The 17898-nt window shown below is 40.9% G+C and overlaps 1 long non-coding RNA gene and 1 other non-coding gene across 2 annotated transcripts in view; one reads left to right on the top strand and one right to left on the bottom strand.

Moving 5' to 3' along the window:
• Positions 1-16977, top strand: part of LOC148848792 (uncharacterized) — a 29457-nt gene extending 12480 nt beyond the window's left edge. The window contains exon 2 of the long non-coding RNA XR_016100258.1: positions 16345-16977. This is a non-coding gene — a long non-coding RNA (uncharacterized LOC148848792). The remainder of the gene's footprint in view (positions 1-16344) is intronic.
• A 614-nt stretch (positions 16978-17591) lies between these two features.
• LOC148848791 (small nucleolar RNA R71) lies at positions 17592-17698 on the bottom strand. The gene has a single exon (XR_016101559.1). It is a non-coding gene; the product is annotated as a small nucleolar RNA R71 (small nucleolar RNA).
• Positions 17699-17898: the final 200 nt, after the last annotated feature.

The following is a 17898-nucleotide window of genomic DNA, read 5'->3' as shown; positions in this document are numbered from 1 at the left end:
GAACGGGGCAACGCCCATGAAGCTCCGGCGGAAAGGGAAGGCCTGCCAGGCCGTATGCCCATGGGTGTAGGATTCTTCGAAAAAGCGCAGGCTGACTCGGAGACCTGGGACAATGTTTGCAGTAAAAGTGGTTCTAGGTCGAATCCCACAGGGAGCAAATCAATAATCTCTTAGCCGAATGGGTAAAGTAATTGTGTGGGAAAAATAAATAACTAAAATTAAAAGAATAACAAACTAAACAAACAAGAGAAAATCAGTCTTACCGAATTTTGGTTCAAGGGTTCGGGTTGAATCGATTGGCCATCGATCCTAGGTACAATTTAGCATTCTTGCAATTCAAGCATTTAACCTTAGATTTATTAGGATAGCCATAATAAACCTTGTGTTTTCCTAATTCAGTTGACCAAACCCAGCATTCGATCAACACTTATCACCACTCAACTGGGTACGATAGCGTTCCATGTTAAACAGTGATAGCATTAAGATTTGTGAAAACAGTTAAACCAAAATAACAATAATTGAGATAGCTGCAATTACTGAATTTTGTTCCATCGATTCTTTTAGGTTGAACCATGTTAAAACATTGGTCAAAGGCTGTCACGAACAATTGACCCAAAAAGATAACAACCTAATTGCTACTTGTACCATTATTCGTGACAATTACGGATCACCGAAATCATGGATAGCAGTAGGAAAATCAACATTAATTCAGTTTGTTAGACTAATTAACATTAACATCCAATAAAAATGTGCACAAGAACCAATGAATACTTGAATTAAAAAGCAAGAAAATAAATTAACTACAGAACCTCACAATGACACAATCGAACCTCTCCCCTTGAACCAGAAAAAAGAAGCTTAGTTGCTCATGATCTGCGCAATCTCCATGCTTTGCTTCTCCATGGCCGAACTGATCTTCTTGAGTTGCTTGATCTTCTTGATGATCTCTTGGATCTTGGAATGAGTAATTGCTAGAGCTGGTTCACCCCCCTCTTTATATAGCCAAAGGAGAGGGCTGTTTTCCAACTCCTTCTAGGAGATCATCTTATCCTTAGGGAGTTTTGATCTTATCTTGAACTAATCCTATCCTATCTCTTATCTAATGCTCTAATCTCAATCTTCTTATCTCTCTAGGATTACATTCAAGAATTTAGATCTGATAAAACTCTCTCCTTGGAGATTACATTCGAAATTCGGACTCTTAACTCTTGAATTCGAGTTGGGCTGCTTCAGCTACTGACGGGTTTGTCGAAGTCCTCAAAATTAGTACTAGTCCCACAATAAAATATTTGCAATAAAAGTGGTTCTAGGTCGAATCCCACAGGGAGCAAATCAGTAATCTCTTAGCCGAATGGATAAAGTAATTATGTGGGAATATTAAATAACTAAAATTAAAAGAATAACAAACTAAACAAACAAGAGAAAATCAGTCTTATCGAATTCTGGTTCAAGGGTTCGGGTTGAATCGATTGGCCATCGATCCTAGGTACAATTCAGCATTCTTGCAATTCAAGCATTTAACCTTAGATTTATTAGGATAGCCATAATAAACCTTATGTTTTCCTAATTCAGTTGACCAAACCCAGCATTCGATCAACACTTATCACCACTCAACTGGGTACGATAGCGTTCCATGTTAAACAATGATAGCATTAAGATTTGTGAAAACAGTTAAACCAAAATAACAATAATTGAGATAGCTGCAATTACTGAATTTTGTTCCATCAATTCTTTTAGGTTGAACCATGTTAAAACATTGGTCAAAGGCTGTCACGAACAATTGACCCAAAAAGATATCAACCTAATTGCTACTTGTACCATTATTCGTGACAATTACGGATCACCGAAATCATGGATAGCAGTAGGAAAATCAACATTAATTCAGTTTGTCAGACTAATTAACATTAATATCCAATAAAAAATGTGCACAAGAACCAATGAATACTTGAATTAAAAAGAAATAAAATAAAGTAACTATAGAACCTCACAATGACACAATCGAACCTCCCCCCTTGAACCAGAAAAAGAAGCTTAGCTGCTCATGATCTATGCAATCTCCATGCTTTGCTTCTCCATGGCCGAACTGATCTTCTTGAGTTGCTTGATGCTTGATTGCTGGATGATTGAGTGATTTCTAGAGCTGGTTCGCCCCCCTCTTTATATAGCCAAAGGAGATGGCTGTTTTCCAACTCCTTCTAGGAGATCATCTTATCCTTAGGGAGTATTGATCTTATCTTGAACTAATCATATCCTATCTCTTATCTAATGCTCTAATCTCAATCTTTTTATCTCTCTAGGATTACATTCAAGACTTTAGATCTGATAAAACTCTCTCCTTGGAGATTACATTCGAAATTCGGACTCTTAACTCTTGAATTCGAGTTGGGCTGTTTCAAGGTACTTCTGCGAGTTGGGCTTAAGTTGTGAAATGGGCCTGGCTGCGAACTTGCTCCGACTTTGGGCTCGTTTTCGTACTCGATGCGGGACGAATCTGTCAAAATCCAAAACATAAAAGTTGTGGGCCTTCCTTTCGTCTTTCTAATGCTTCTTGAATTGTCTAATTCGGTGTCCGGAATTGAGAGTTAGGCCTAGATTACTGACTGTCGCTGAAACTCTGCAAAATCACCCGATTTGTCCAGTTTTCTTCCAATTGCCTTCTTTATTGCCCTAAATCGAAATACAAGAGTAATGAGTCCATTTAAGTGATAAATAAATGTAAAAGAATGAATATTAGGGGATAAAATTAGGGTTCGTTTTGGTCTCATCAGCTACTTCTGCGAGTTGGGCTTAAGTTGTGAAATGAGCCTGGCTGCGAACTTGCTCCGACTTTGGGCTCGTTTTCGTACTAGATGTGGGCCGAATTTGTCAAAACCCAAAATATAAAAGTTGTGGGCCTTCCTTTCTTCTTTCTAATTCTTCTTGAATTGTCCAATTCGGTGTCCGGAATTGAGAGTTAGGCCCAGATTACTGACTATCGCCGAAACTGTGCAAAATCACCCGATTTGTCCAGTTTTCTTCCAATTGCCTTCTTTATTGCCCTAAATCGAAATACAAGAGTAATGAGTTCATTTAAATGATAAATAAACGTAAAAGAGTGAATATTAGGGGATAAAATTAGGGTTCGTTTTGGTCTCATCAAATCCCCCCACACTTAAACTTTGCCTGTCCTCGGTCAAGGCAAAAACTCAAGTAACACAAGAGAGACTAATTATTGATTTTCAATCTTTATTTTTCTCTACATGAGGCCTGGTTCATTTCATGCTTTAGTTCAGACTTGGTAACCTTTCCCCTTTCATCTCTTTCTCCCCTTTTTATTGTCCAAGAGTGATCGCAAATCACCATTCCTCATGGTCCCAAGTTAAATCGATAGTCAAGGAGACAAGCCTTCCAGGGCTGAAACTCCTTGGACTGCACGGGTGCTCATTGCTTTTAACAAACCAATTCAGCCAGATGCAATTACTTTCCTTTTAATCAAAACAAGGTGTGCTTATTGCCATAAGCTTGCTATGTATCACATCTTCACCACTTAGTGTGAATTCCTAGGATCTGAAGGTGAGAATGGGGTTGGGGTTCTAGGGTGAGTGCATTTTATGCTCCATCTCACCCTTGCCTTCTTTTCAAGATGTGAGTGCATTTTATGCTCCATCTCACACTTGCTTTCATTTCTAAATGTGAGTGCATTTTATGCTCCGTCTCACACTTGTTTTTTGTTTCTAGATGTGAGTGCATTTTATGCTCCATCTCACATTAGTTACTATTTTATTTTCAAACTCCTCTTTTTTTTTTTTTTTCACAAGAATCACAGGGTTTCACCGCCTGATCCATGAATTCATTGATCGTGGTCTCTATACGCCTAACACAGCAAGTTCTAGAATAATCAACCCATGTTTGACAGATAATTATGTGAAAATCAATCAAACCCTTATGCATCTTGCCTATTGATCGATTAAAATCATGAGGTACCATATGCAGCCAAGAAAGATTCAGTTAGTCATGCTTGCATCCTATCTTATCTATTCAGCCTAAGCACATGATTCCTGATAAGTTGAAATTGTTCAAGGATAAGTTTCTAGGGAGCAGAAATTTCAAGAAGATAAGGTATCCCAAATTTCCATCAGATTTCCGTAATCCCCCCACACTTAAGTTATACATTTTCCCTAATGTATGTGATTATGCATAAAGTAGAAGGATTTGGGGGTACTTCCCTGTTTGTCTTGTTGGGTTCCTGCTAAACACAAAAATCAAAACCAAACAAAATAACAAAATTAACTAAACACAATGGGTTGCCTCCCACAAGCGCAATTGTTTAACGTCGTTATACTCGACGTCCTCTTTTTTTTTCCTTAATCCAATAAATACCGTGGAATGTCCAACGAGATGTCTACCGTAGAGGGGACATTTGCATCCTCATGGAACATCTTCAATCGATGTCCATTCACCTTAAAGATCTTACCTGTGTCGAGACTTTTGATCTCTACTGCACCATAGGGAAAAACATTAGTCACAGTAAACGGTCCCATCCACCTGGAACGCAGCTTACCTGGCATGAGTTGAAGTCGAGAATTATACAATAAGGCTTTTTGTCCAATTTTAAATTGTTTTCTTAAGAGTGCATTGTCATGGAACGATTTGGTCTTTTCTTTGTAGATTCTTGAATTCTCGTATGCCTCTAACCTCAACTCTTCCAACTCTTGCAACTGGAGCTTCCTTTCCTTCCCTGCTTCTTCCATATTCATGTTGCATTGCTTGATTGCCCAATAGGCCCTATGTTCAATTTCCACCGGCAAGTGGCAAGATTTGCCAAAAATTAACCTGTAAGGGGACATACCTATTGGGGTCTTGTAAGCTGTCCGATATGCCCAGAGAGCATCATCTAGACGTAGGTTCCAATCCTTCCTTCCTGGATTCACGGTCTTTTCCAAGATGGACTTTACCTCTCTATTGGAAATTTCAGCTTGCCCGTTAGTCTGGGGATGATAAGCAGTGGCAATTCGGTGATGCACCCCATATCTTCTCAACAAGGCTTCAACTGTTCTATTGCAAAAATGGGTCCCTTGATCGCTTATGATGGCTCGAGGAATGCCAAACCTACTGAAAATGTTAGACTTTATAAACCCTACAACACATTTAGAATCATCAGTTTTGGTGGCCTTGGCTTCCACCCATTTTGAGACATAATCGATTGCCAAAAGTATGTAAGAAAAACCACAAGATGGGGGAAAGGGTCCCATGAAATCAATGCCCCAAACATCAAATATTTCACATATAAGAATGGGGGTTTGGGGCATCTCATTCCTGCGAGACAGTGTACCTGTTTGTTGACATCTTTCACAGTTTTTAGAAAACAAGTAGGCATCTCTAAATAGGGTGGCCCAATATAGCCCACTATCCAAGACCTTTCGAGCAGTCCTCTTTGGCCCAAAATGGCCCCCACAAGCATAATTATGACAAAACTTTAGAATTGACATCTGCTCCTCCTCAGGGACACATCTCCTAATCATTTGGTCAGAACAAAATTTCCATAGGTAGGGTTCGTCCCATACATAATATTTTGCCTCATACTTGACTTTATTCTTTATGGATCTGCTAAGGTTATTAGGCAAAATTCCCGTAACCAAGTAATTCACAATGTCAGCATACCATGGAGTCATACCTCTCATGTGAAACAACTGCTCATCAGGAAACAACTCACAAATGGGAGAGGAGTCATCGTCTTTCACCAACCTACTTAGGTGATCAGCCACCGAATTTTCAGCTCCCCTTCGATCCTTGATTTCTAGATCGAACTCTTGGAGCAAGAGTATCCACCTTATCAGCCTCGGTTTCGACTCCTTCTTTGCTAGTAGGTATCTCAAAGCTGCATGGTCAGAAAAAACAATCACTTTAGAGCCAAGAAAATATGACCTAAATTTGTCTAAAGCAAACACAATAGCTAATAACTCTTTTTCAGTGGTTGTGTAATTGCTCTGTGCAGCATTCAACGTTTTGGAAGCGTAGTGAATGACATGGCTCTTCCCATTTATTTGCTGTCCTAGAACAGCCCCTACTGCATAATTACTTGCATCTGTCATGATTTCAAAGGGCAAGTTCCAATCGGGTGGTTGAATGATGGGTGCAATGGTTAATAAATTTTTAAGCTTGTTAAAAGCTTCCTTGCACTCATCATCAAAATCGAAAGGCGCATCTTTTTGCAGCAAACTGGACAATGGCAGAGCAATTTTTGAAAAATCTTTGATGAACTTGCGATAAAAGCCTGCATGTCCAAGAAAAGAACGAACCTCCCTAACATTTGTAGGGTAAGGTAAACTCACAATCAAATCAATTTTTGCCTTGTCGACTTCTATTCCTCTGGCTGAAACTACATGTCCCAACACAATACCCTCCTTCACCATAAAATGACATTTTTCATAGTTTAAGACAAGATTTGTTTCCACACACCTATTCAGAATTTTACTTAAACTATTCAAACAATCATCAAACGAATCACCATAAACAGTAAAATCATCCATGAACACTTCAATGCATTTTTCAATAAAATCAGAAAATATGCTCATCATGCATCTTTGAAAAGTGCCTGGAGCGTTACACAAACCAAAGGGCATTCGTTTGTAGGTGAAGGTGCCGAATGGACAAGTGAATGTCGTTTTCTCTTGGTCCTCCTGCGCAATAACAATCTGATAATACCCGGAGAATCCATCGAGAAAACAAAAGAAAGCCTTACCTGCCAGTCTCTCTAGCATCTGATCAATGAAGGGTAGGGGAAAATGGTCATTTCGAGTGGCCAAGTTGAGTTTTCGAAAATCTATTACCATTCGCCAGCCACCTTGTACCCTCATGGGAATTAGTTCATTATTTTTACTTTTTACTAAAGTCATCCCAGTTTTCTTAGGCACAACATGAATAGGACTTACCCATTTGCTATCTGAAATTGGATAAATTATCCCTTCATCTAACAGTTTAAGCACCTCTTTCATTACTACCTCTTTCATCACCGGGTTGAGTTTTCTTTGTGGTTCTCTAACTGGTTTAGCATCATCTTCCAAAAGGATCCTATGCATGCAAATCGAGGGGCTGACCCCTTTTATGTCGGCTAGGGTCCAGCCAATCGCCTCCTTATGGTCCTTTAGGACATTGATGAGCCTCTCCTCTTGCTCCTCAGTCAACCCTTTTGCAATGAACACAGGCAGTGTCTCTTTTTCACCCAAGTAGGCATATTTTAGGTGATCAGGTAGGGTCTTTAGTTCCAGCTCCGGAGCCTACAAAACAGAGGGCAGCAGCCTTGCGTGAGAAACCTTTGATTGAACATCAGAAATCCTTACCTCCTGTTTAGGTTCTAGAGTATCATAGGATGCATCGATCTCCTCCTCCCTGTCCGATTGTGCCTTATATTCTAGCTCATCATCCATGTCCTCCTCTCCAAAGACTTCCTGCACAATCGAATCGATAGTATCAATAGAGCAGATCGAATGACACTCACTAGGATATTTCATCGCATCAAAAATATTAAATTTTACAATCTCTCCATCAAACTCGACGGAGAGGGTACCCTTGTCCACATCTATTTTGGTCTTGGCCGTTCTCATGAATGGACGACCTAATAGAAGTGGGGCTGAACTCGTGGTTGTGTCTTCTTCCATCTTCAGGATGTAAAAATCAGCTGGAAAGATCAAATCGTTAACCTGCACTAATACATCCTCAACAATTCCTTCTGGGTATGCATTAGAACGATCAGCCAATTGAATAACAACTCTAGTCTCTTTTAAAGGACCTAGTCTCAATGCACAGTAAATCGAGTATGGCATGACATTAATAGATGCACCTAAGTCCAGCATGGCACGCTCGATTCGTTTATTACCAATCACACAGGGTAGGGTAAACATACCTGGATCAGCACGCTTTTCTGGCAGGGTCCTCTTGATCATGGATGAAACGTTCTCTCCTACTCTTACCTTTTCATCAATTCGCAGCCTCCTCTTGTTAGTGCAAAACTCTTTCAAAAATTTTGCATATTTAGGGATTTGTTTTATTGCATCTAGCAAGGGAATGTTGATCTCCACCTTCCTGAAGGTTTCTAACACTTCTTGTTCATATTCCTCTTTCTTTGAAATTGCCAACCTGCTAGGAAAAGGTGGTACAACATTAGTAACCTTAGGGAGAGGGGGGTCTGATTTTACCTCAATGGGGCTATCGTTTGACCCTTGTCCTTCCTCTTCCTTGGCTGCCTTCGATGGTGAACTTGGTTGGGACTGCAACTCTCTTCCGCTTCTCAACACCACCACACTTGCATTCTCTTTCGGATTAACTACCGTTTGTGAGGGTAGTTTCCCAGAGTTCTGCGCCTCCAACTTGCTGATGGAAGTGGCAAGTTGGCTAATTTGGTTCCCCAAATTCTGAATGCTAGCTCTTGTTTCCTGCTGAAATTGCTAAGTATTAGTAGCTAGAGCCTTAACTATTTCATCCAAAGACATACCTGAATTTGGGGGTTGGCTTTGCGCTGTGATGGGTGTTGAAAACTGGGGCTGTCGACTGAGAAATTGGGGCTGATATTTCTGCTGTCCTCCTTGGGTCCCGTAGCTTAAGTTTGGATGATCTCTCCACCCCGGATTGTAATGATTGGAGTAAGGATCATACTTTCGTTGGGGCTGGCCCGGGAATCCTCCCATGGCATTGACTTGCTGCATCGGGCCATCTTGTAATGATGGACACATGTCCATAGGATGGCCAGGAATCGAACAGATACCACACACCTTGGCAGTTTGTAACTGTCCTGCTGCGAGCTGCTTAACCAAGGCAGTTAAATCAGAAATCTGGTTTTCTAAATTTGCATGGCTTACCTCGTTAACCCTTCGAATGGTACCTTCTGTCCTTGTACCAAATTGCTGAGAATTTTTGGCCATATTGGAGATTAATTCCCTGGCTGCTTCAGGTGTCTTGTTCACTAGAGCTCCTCCACTGGCTGCATCGACCATACTTCTATCCATGGGCTGAAGCCCTTCATAGAAGTATTGGATTAACAATTGTTCAGGAATTTGGTGGTGGGGACAACTAGCAACAAGTTGCTTAAACCTTTCCCAATATTCATATAATGTCTCACCACCAAATTTCCGAACTCCACATATTTCTTTTCTTATATTTGCAGCCCGGGATGCAGGAAAATATTTATCTAAAAATAGCCTATTCATTTCATCCCATGTGCGTACTGAACCGGGAGGGAGAATATACAACCAATCCTTTGCTTTATCTCTTAAAGTAAATGGAAAGGCTATGAGTTTTACCTGGTCCTTGGTCATACTGTGGGGTTTCATGCTTGAACAGACGACATGAAATTCCTTTAGATGTTTGTGAGGGTCCTCACCTGGGAAACCATGAAACAGAGGTAATAATTGAATCAAACTAGATTTGAGTTCAAAGGCTACCTCAAGAGTGGGGTACGTGATGCATAAAGGTTGTTGGTTCATAATTGGTGCAGCCAACTCCCTTAATGTCCTCTCTCTGTCAGCCATTCTTTCTACTTCTTCGAAGATGGGAAGATCACAATCTGAATTCACCTTCTTTGGTGAATGATCCTTCCTTTGCTTCGCCTCCTTTCTTAAACGACGGGTGGTCCTCTCAATTTCGGGATTGTACTCGAGTTCACCTCGTTGAGAAGCATGAGTCATAAAACAAAAGAGGTTAACAAGAGGAAGGTAATAGCAAAGAAATTAAAGTTGCTCCCCGGCAACGGCGCCATGCTGCGACCATGGGCCATAAGTACTTGGCCCATGAAGACTCGTTAGTGGCTCTTGCGCACACCATGGCTGAATGCACATCATTGCCATGGTGTCCTTCAAGGTCATTGGATGACCCCTCTTTGTTTGGTGGGCCCCCACAACCCTGAAAAGGGATGCGTACGGAACCCCTAGCCGATTAAGGCCCACCAGAAATCTGACTTTATGAAAGTCAGTGGGAGCCACTCTGGTTTGACCTAAATTAAAACTAGGGCGTTTTTGTTCCCTCTAGCAAATATGAATGCATGTGATAGGGAGACCCATATGATGGACTCTCTAAAGGCCTTCCGTCATTAGCACAATGATGGGTCCTTCAGTAATGAGGAAACGCACCATAAAATTGGGCTATCCATTTGCTGTTGGATCTTTTAGAGTGTTTCATAAGATGATAGGGGCGTCATAGACCGATGTGGGAGGGGCTTCACCAGAAAATGGGAACTCTCTCACGGTACCTTGGCGTAACCTGAATATGATGGGTAAGCACTCACTGGACAGAAAGGTTTACCTGAAAACGGCTCTGAACCTTGTCTGACAGAGGCCAAAGGGAAACTCATTTGATGAGTGGATATGATCCGTCACAGAAAGGTGGTGAGGTTATGCAGCTGAAACAGTTGGCTTCATGCACCCCATGTGATTTCCCACATTTCCAGAGACATTTCATCGTCTCCGTCACTAAGAAAGGAGGGAAATCTCAGAGATGAACAAATGGGAATGGAACATAGATTAAAAGCCATATCTATGTAGGTAACATGAATCAAACTAAGGTTGTCGACTAACTGATGGAAACCAAACTACCGGTAGTTGATTTCAATCGTTGAAATTTTGTTTTGCAAAATTAATATATTTATATATATATGTACGGTTTCGAATTGTTTGCAAATGGTTTTAATTCCCGGGATCCATGTGAGAGGAGAGTGCGGCACTGTTCCTTGCAGCCGAGGGAGAGGTCCTCTCTTGTCGGGCAGTGCTTGATCATTAAGGGCTGAGAGGTTAAGTGTAAGACCATTGAGAATAATACCTGATGGGCTAATCTTGCACCTGTCCACAGTCCCTGGGTTTTTATAAGATGGCTTGGCCCAGGGACCACTTAATGTAAGTGTTGGGCCCATAGGGTCCATATGATGGACTCAAGGGGTTCATTGAGTTTTTTAGTGAATTCGGCTGGGCCTTGTTTTAGAGGCTGGGCCGAACCCATGTGGCTGGTGTGTAGATCAATACTGGGGTCCCACGCCATACAAAGAAGCCCAACTGGGCAGCAGATTGGAAAGTAATTAGACACTGAACACTTAATGGGCCAGAAGCCCATTTCGAGGTGGGCTGATATGATCACCCATCCTTGGGGCGAATTTGAGATTAAAGTTAGTAAAAGGATTGGGCCTTTAGCCTTATCCACTCTTAGAGACCAAATTCAAATTAGATTTGAATCTGGTAACCTCCTGATAAGATCAGGAGTAAGCTAACTCTATCTGCAGAAAGGATTAAGATTATCCCCTATCCAAATACTGATTTGGATTGGGATAACTCCTAATAAGGAGGTTTCTTAATCAAGAAGAAAGGAGGAGATTTCGAACCAAGAAAAATCGCAAGAAAGGTTCCTGCGAATTCAGATCAGATCTCATACTCTCTAGAAAAAGAGAAAAAGCAGTTCAACCTTTTTCGTTTTGGAGATCTCCTCCTGCCGCCGCCATCTGCCATTGCAAGATTAGATCTTTGTAGAAAAGAAAGTCAAGAAATCTGTTCTTGACATCAGTCTTGCAAGAAAGACTGAAAAGGATTCAGTGTTTAGTGTTTCCAGAGGATTCTTGTGAAGGATCCAGTGTGTAGGACGCACCCTACTGGTTCTGTTCCATCCACAGTTGTGTCATCTTCAGCAGGAACGGATCTTGGAGCATTCTTTGGGTGTGAACACCAACTTTGGGAGATACTGCTTCTCCGGATCAGGTATATTCCTCCCATTTATCTTTTGGTACAGATCTGGTTTGATTATGGTTCAAGTAGGATCCTTGAATATTGTATTCTAAACTTAGGGAATATGATTCCCAGTTGGGAGAAGGTAGAAAATTTTTGAAATTCACCCACCCATTCCGCAACCTTTATGGCGTCCATTAGATGGATCCTACCCTTCTTTCAGACAATCCTTCGTTGTTTGTCCATAATTGGAAGAGCAAGTTCTTCTTCATCTCATGCCCCAAGGGTTGGTCATTTAAGTCAGGCTAGGGGGAGATGCACCTGACTGTCGAGAAGGTTGTGCCTTTACTTTGGGTCAATGAAGCCATCACGGTATCCCATCTACTCATGTTGGGGACACTCTGGGCCAAGTCCCTGGTTGAGGTGGAGCTTCCCTTAGTCTTCACGGGGCTTAGTCTTGCTCTCCTCGGTAGGAGAAGTCTTGTTGCCGGATTTTGACACGTCGTGCTTTCACTTTGCTTGGAGGTACTGATTTTTGCTATCTTTTTTTGTAGAGATGCTATTGGACGCGAAGAGAATGCTGTTGGAGAGTGCTCTAGCTAAGAAGAAGGCCCCGGGCGAGGGCACGTCGGGGGGCAGACGTCGAGGAGGCCCATTAAGAGGATGTCCGTTCTTGCCGAGAGGACGCCTGCACCCATCGAGTGGACTCCTCGGCCACAAGCCCCTGCGGTCGGAGGGGGTAACCAAGAGAAGAGGCCGATTTAGGGGAGACTGAGCAGAAGAGGCCAGCCGAGGCATCTCATCCCCCTTCCTGGGAAGAGATTGGCATGCAAGGACCACCCAACCGAGGGTGGCAAGAGAGGAGGCGAGGCCGTAGTTGCTCAAAGGTGGCCTCCAGCAAAGAGGCCTATGACCGGGCCTTCATCCAATCCTCATTCTACGTCGGTGCCTGCGGAGGAGGGGGAACTTGTCACAGACAAGTGTTCCATCCCTAGTGGGATGTCTGAGAGGGGGATTCCATTGATGCCGAGGGGGTTGGCCGAGCCCTGATAAAGGGAATGATCCCTCAAGGGGATCACCTCACCATGATGAATGGTGACCCTCTTGTCATTCGGGATGAGGGCCTGGACTTCCTAGCTAAGGTATGTTTCATCCTCCATTGTTTCACTGGTTGCTTTTCATTAGTTAACTGTGTTGATGAAGATGCGTTTGTTGTAGGTCTTTCAGCATTACGTTGGCCTGGGGGATCAAGTCGGGCTCCCCCTTGACCATCTGGACCAAGTTGCAAAGAAGAATGAGTAGCTCGTAGTGTGGGTGGCTTTGACAGAGATTAGCCGGGACAAGACCCTCTCGGCTTTGGGAGAGAAGAAGTAGCTCCATCAGATGTTGGAGGATGAGATGAAGGCGGAAAAGGCAGGGACCGCCAGGCTTTAGGAGCAATTAAAGAAGTCCGAGCTCGAGCATGCCTGTCTTAATGGGGTCGCATTGGAGGCCCGGAAGTGGGCTGCAGTGGCCAAGGTGCGGGCAATCAAGGCCAAGGTGCGGGTTACAGAGGCCGAGATGAATGACAAAGATGCTGTCCTTGCTTGGAAGCCGACGATGGAGTATTAAAAGTGCTTTGCCGACTATGTGGCTGAAGCCTACTTGGAAGGGATTGAAGACACAAAAAGGGGTTGCTGAGGTTGATTGATGAACCTACAATTTATCTATAATTTTTGAGGACTTTAGCATGGATTTTTATGCTGGTTTTATTAATTTTTGCCTTAATTTAGTTTAATGCTAAGAATAAGTTTCATGGGTAATTAATCCAAGAAAATGAAGGATCAAAAAGACCAAATTCAGCCCAGCCCGGTTGTGGAAGCAAAAGAGAGCACTTCGGCCCAAGAAGAGCAAGTGGATTCATTGAGAAAACCCAAGAAAAGAAAGCCTAGCTAAGAATAGAATTCGGCCCAGCAATGAAGGCCCATTCTCAGCCCAAAAGAGCAACTCAATGTATAGCTATCATGTGCTAAGAGAGAGCCTAAGTGCAGCCCAAATAGCAGCCCTTAGGAGGCTTTCAAGAGAGCTCTAGAAAGCTCAAGAAAGGGGTGTAATACACCCCATTCTAGAGGCTTCAAGAAGGGGCAAGAGCCCCCTTGAAAAATTATACAAGGATACCTCTAGGAGGGGGGGAGTGGTGTTCAATTGCTTGAGAGGAAGGCTCTCCCACTCTTAGAAGTTCGGCCACCTTGAGAGAAGAGAAGAGAAGAAGGTTAGGCGCAAGGAAGAAGAAGAAGAAGGGCTGAAGAAAGTTCAAGACAAGCAAGCTAGAAAAGAAGGTGAGTTCAAAATTGGGGGTTTGTGATTCAAAGATCATTTGTAATAACTCAATTGTAGTTTCATTCTCCTTTAATTTGAATTTTGTTTCTTTATTATATTTTCTTTCTTCTTTCTCATTCTTCCATTCTTCCTTGATGTATTTTATCTTGTAAAATTTCAGTTCAGCAATTTAATTCTTTTTGATTCATTCGAATGGTCATGAATTGTACTTGGAGTTTCTTGAATAAGGGTGTTTTTGTAGATTAATTCGGCCAACTATCTGAGATTGCAAGATCTGAATTGCTTGAAAGAGAATTCAGATCTGCAATTTTCAGATTGGCCGAATGGATCTAAAGCTTGGAATTCCTAGAGTTCTTGAGAGAAACTCTAGGAATTCAGATCTACTACTCAAGAATTGAATTGGATGCAAGATTAGAGATAACTTGCACAATTCAGTTGGTGATCAATTCAGTTTTCAATTGATGCCTTAGAAGTGTTTGAAGAAATGCATGCATGGGGATTAGATTCTTGTTAGAGATAGAAGAATTGTCACTTATGCATAGGATGAACATGTGCTTGAGAGAGGCTGTTCATGACCTTGGGGTTTCACTAAACCAAGGCTCAATTATGATTTATTCGAATGATCCAAATTGATGGATTGTTGAATTCTGAGATTGAAATTTATTGCTTACTCTTCTAACATGATTTGAAGGCAATTGGACCAATGATTTAGATAAATTTTAATTTAGGACTTTTAGCTTTCATTAAAGTTTTGATTTATTTGTTAATCAGATAAGAAGTACTCAATTTAGTATTGATACTTGTTTCCTAAATCCTCGTGAGAACGATACTTTATTCACTATTTTATTACTTGAACGGCTAGTGCACTTGCTAGTGTCACAATGAGCCAGACATCAAGTTTTTGGCGCCGTTTCCAGGGATTTAGGGAAGCAATATTAGGAAACATTGGGCATTCTTAATCTGGCCTCAGTCATCATTGCATTCATAGAAGGTTTTAATTGCTTCATTTTACATTTTAGCCTTGAATGCAACAGCTGTACTGATTTAATTATGTTTCTTCTTTTCTTCAGTAGATGTAGATTACTTCATTTCCTTGTTTCAGTTTCATTTTAATAAAGATAGATTTCCTTTCCTTTCAATCTTGGTGTTGTTACATTCAAAAAGAAAAAAAAAAGAAGAAAAATTCATAACAACATAAGTTTTGCAGATCTGAGTTGCATTCGGCACTCAGATCAGCAGAACTCAGACCTACAGCACTCTGCCGAAAAGACTTAGTTAGTTTGTGTTTCAGCCTTTTATTTTATTTTTATTTTTTTTTCATTACAAAAAGAAAAAAATATATATAAAGTGAAAAGGAGAAAAAAAAAGAGATCATATGAACAATAAGAGGGGCAATTGAGAGTTCAGATCAGTACTCAGATCTGAGTTCAGATCTGAATTCTGCTACAGCAGACCTGCAACAGTTCAGATCTGAATTCCTCTTAACACAGATCTGAACTGATGCAAATTTGCGGTGAATTGGGTGTCATAACCACTCCAATTTACCATAGGACACTTCTGCTACTCCTCAAAGGCAATTTGGTAGTAATGACTGAAGGTAAGGCAATTGAGAATTCAGATCCAAACTCAGACTTGAGTTCAAATCTGAATTCTATTGGTACTGATCTGCTTAGTTCAGATCTGAATTCCTTTGATACATCCAACCTGCCTTAAGGGTGAATGGATAGCAAAGAATGAGTGAAATTCAAATCTGAAATGCAGTTGATATGGATAGCAAAGAACTAATTTTTAATTCTGCATCTTAGAATTCAGATTTGAATGCAAAAGCTTTCATTACTGATGAAGCTGGTCTTCTTTCCTAATGCTGAATTGCTTCATCTTTGGTTCCTGTTTTAGTTTAGGTAGTTTAGTTGATTGCTGGTTTTGTTTATAAAAAATTTCATTATTGATTTCTTTAACTGTTAGCTGATTTCAGTTCTGTACAAATCTGCATATAGTATTCTTCATTATTGATATTACTACTCTATTTGTTTTCTATTGCTGATTTGTTTGGTTTTGATTACTGTTTTAGTGCTGCTAGTTTAGCTGGTTTTTGGTTCTATATAGCTCATAAAAATAGGGGAGTTCAGATCTGTACACAGTAGATTTCAGTACTAAAATCAAAAATCAGATCTGAGCAAACCGAAAAAAAAAAAAGAGATTTTGTTCAGTAGTATAGTTTCATTACTGCTTTGTGTTTTATTTCATCTCAAAAGAAAAGAAAAAAAATCAGATCCCAGCAGCCACACCATGGTAAATACAGGTCTGATTTCATATCTTTTTACTACTGATTGATTTCGGTTTTGTGCAGATCTGTATACAGCATGTTTCATTGCTGATATCAGTGGGTTATCCTGCTGATTTGCTCAGTTTCAGTATGGATACTCTAGCTGGTGTTTGGTGATGCATAGCTCATCAAAACAGTGGGCTCAGATCTGATATTTAGTAGCCTTCCAATATGGAAATCAGACCTGAGCACAACTGTACTGTTATCAGTAGCTGCTGTCATATTTATTGTTGTTCTCAGTGGCTTCTGAGATTTCAAAGCTAATCTCAATGTTGTGTAGAACTGATGTCTGAAATTGCTATCTCACAATCCTTTATACACTGATTTCATTTTTGTGTATTGACCTTCAGTAGCATAGAATAGCCTTTTAATATGAAGATCAGACCTGAACACAATCACTGCTGATCCGCATTTGGCTGTCCTTAGTAGCTGCTAAGATTTCAGATCTGATTTCAGAACTGTATATTACTGTTCTCAGTAGCTATTGAGATTTCAACTCTCAACAGTTCAGATCTATTTTGGCAATATAAAGAAAAGGAATTTGTAAACTATTGTTCTACTCAGAGATTATTGAATACAGACCTGTTTGTAAATTGCTACTGAATTCTGTATATTGAATAAGATGTTGATCTGTTTTTAGTTAGCTGCATTTATTTATTTTAGGATGTAGGTTTGTATATTCCAATACTTTACTATACATTTTCAGTTGTAATAAGGTTAGTTATTTTATGAATATTGGCTTGTTTATTGCCTTGACTTTCGCAGTTTCTAACAAGCAGAGTCGAGCTGGAGGAAATCCTCTACGACCCGAAGATTGAAAGAACTCTTTGTGTCCGACTAAGAGCAGCCAAACAAGTCCAGCAAGAAGCTCAAGAAGCTCAAGAGGCTCAAGAAATGGCTGAGCAGAGGACTATGATGGACTATGCCAAACCCACTCTCACTGGAGCTGCCTCTAGCATTATCAAGCCCAATATTGCTGCTAACAACTTTGAGATCAGACCTGCCATCATACAAATGATTCAAAACATGGTGCAATTCTGTGGATTGGCCCACGAAGATCCAAATGCACACATTTCTAACTTTTTAGAAATTTGTGACACCTTCAAACACAATGGGGTAAGTGATGATGCCATTAGGTTGAGGTTATTCCCATTTTCTTTGAAGGATAAAGCCAAAGCATGGCTGAATTCATAACCGGCAGGATCAATAGCTACGTGGGATTAAATGGCCAGCCGTTTTCTCTCTAAATATTTTCCCCTTCTAAAACTGCTAAAATGAGGAATGACATCACTACTTTTTTCCAGCAAGAGGGGGAATCTTTATACGAGTCATGGGAACGCTACAAGGAGCTGTTAAGGAGAGTTCCTCACCATGGCCTCCCCATTTGACTGCAAGTGCAGACTTTCTATAATGGTCTTACTGACTCAAATAAGACCATATTAGATGCTGCAGCCAGAGGGTCCATAAATAATAAAACTCCTGAGGTTGCCTATGCACTTATTGAGGAAATGGCAGCCAACAACTATCAATGGCATTCTGAAAGAACTCAAACTAGGAAGCAGTATGGCTTGCATAACG

The sequence above is a fragment of the Nelumbo lutea genome, chromosome 6 (genome assembly GCF_056320005.1).
Source record: "Nelumbo lutea isolate HS-2025 chromosome 6, American lotus-T2T, whole genome shotgun sequence".
Lineage (NCBI taxonomy): Eukaryota > Viridiplantae > Streptophyta > Magnoliopsida > Proteales > Nelumbonaceae > Nelumbo > Nelumbo lutea.
Note: the sequence above shows the minus strand (reverse complement) of the source record. Positions and strands in the feature narration are given on the sequence as shown.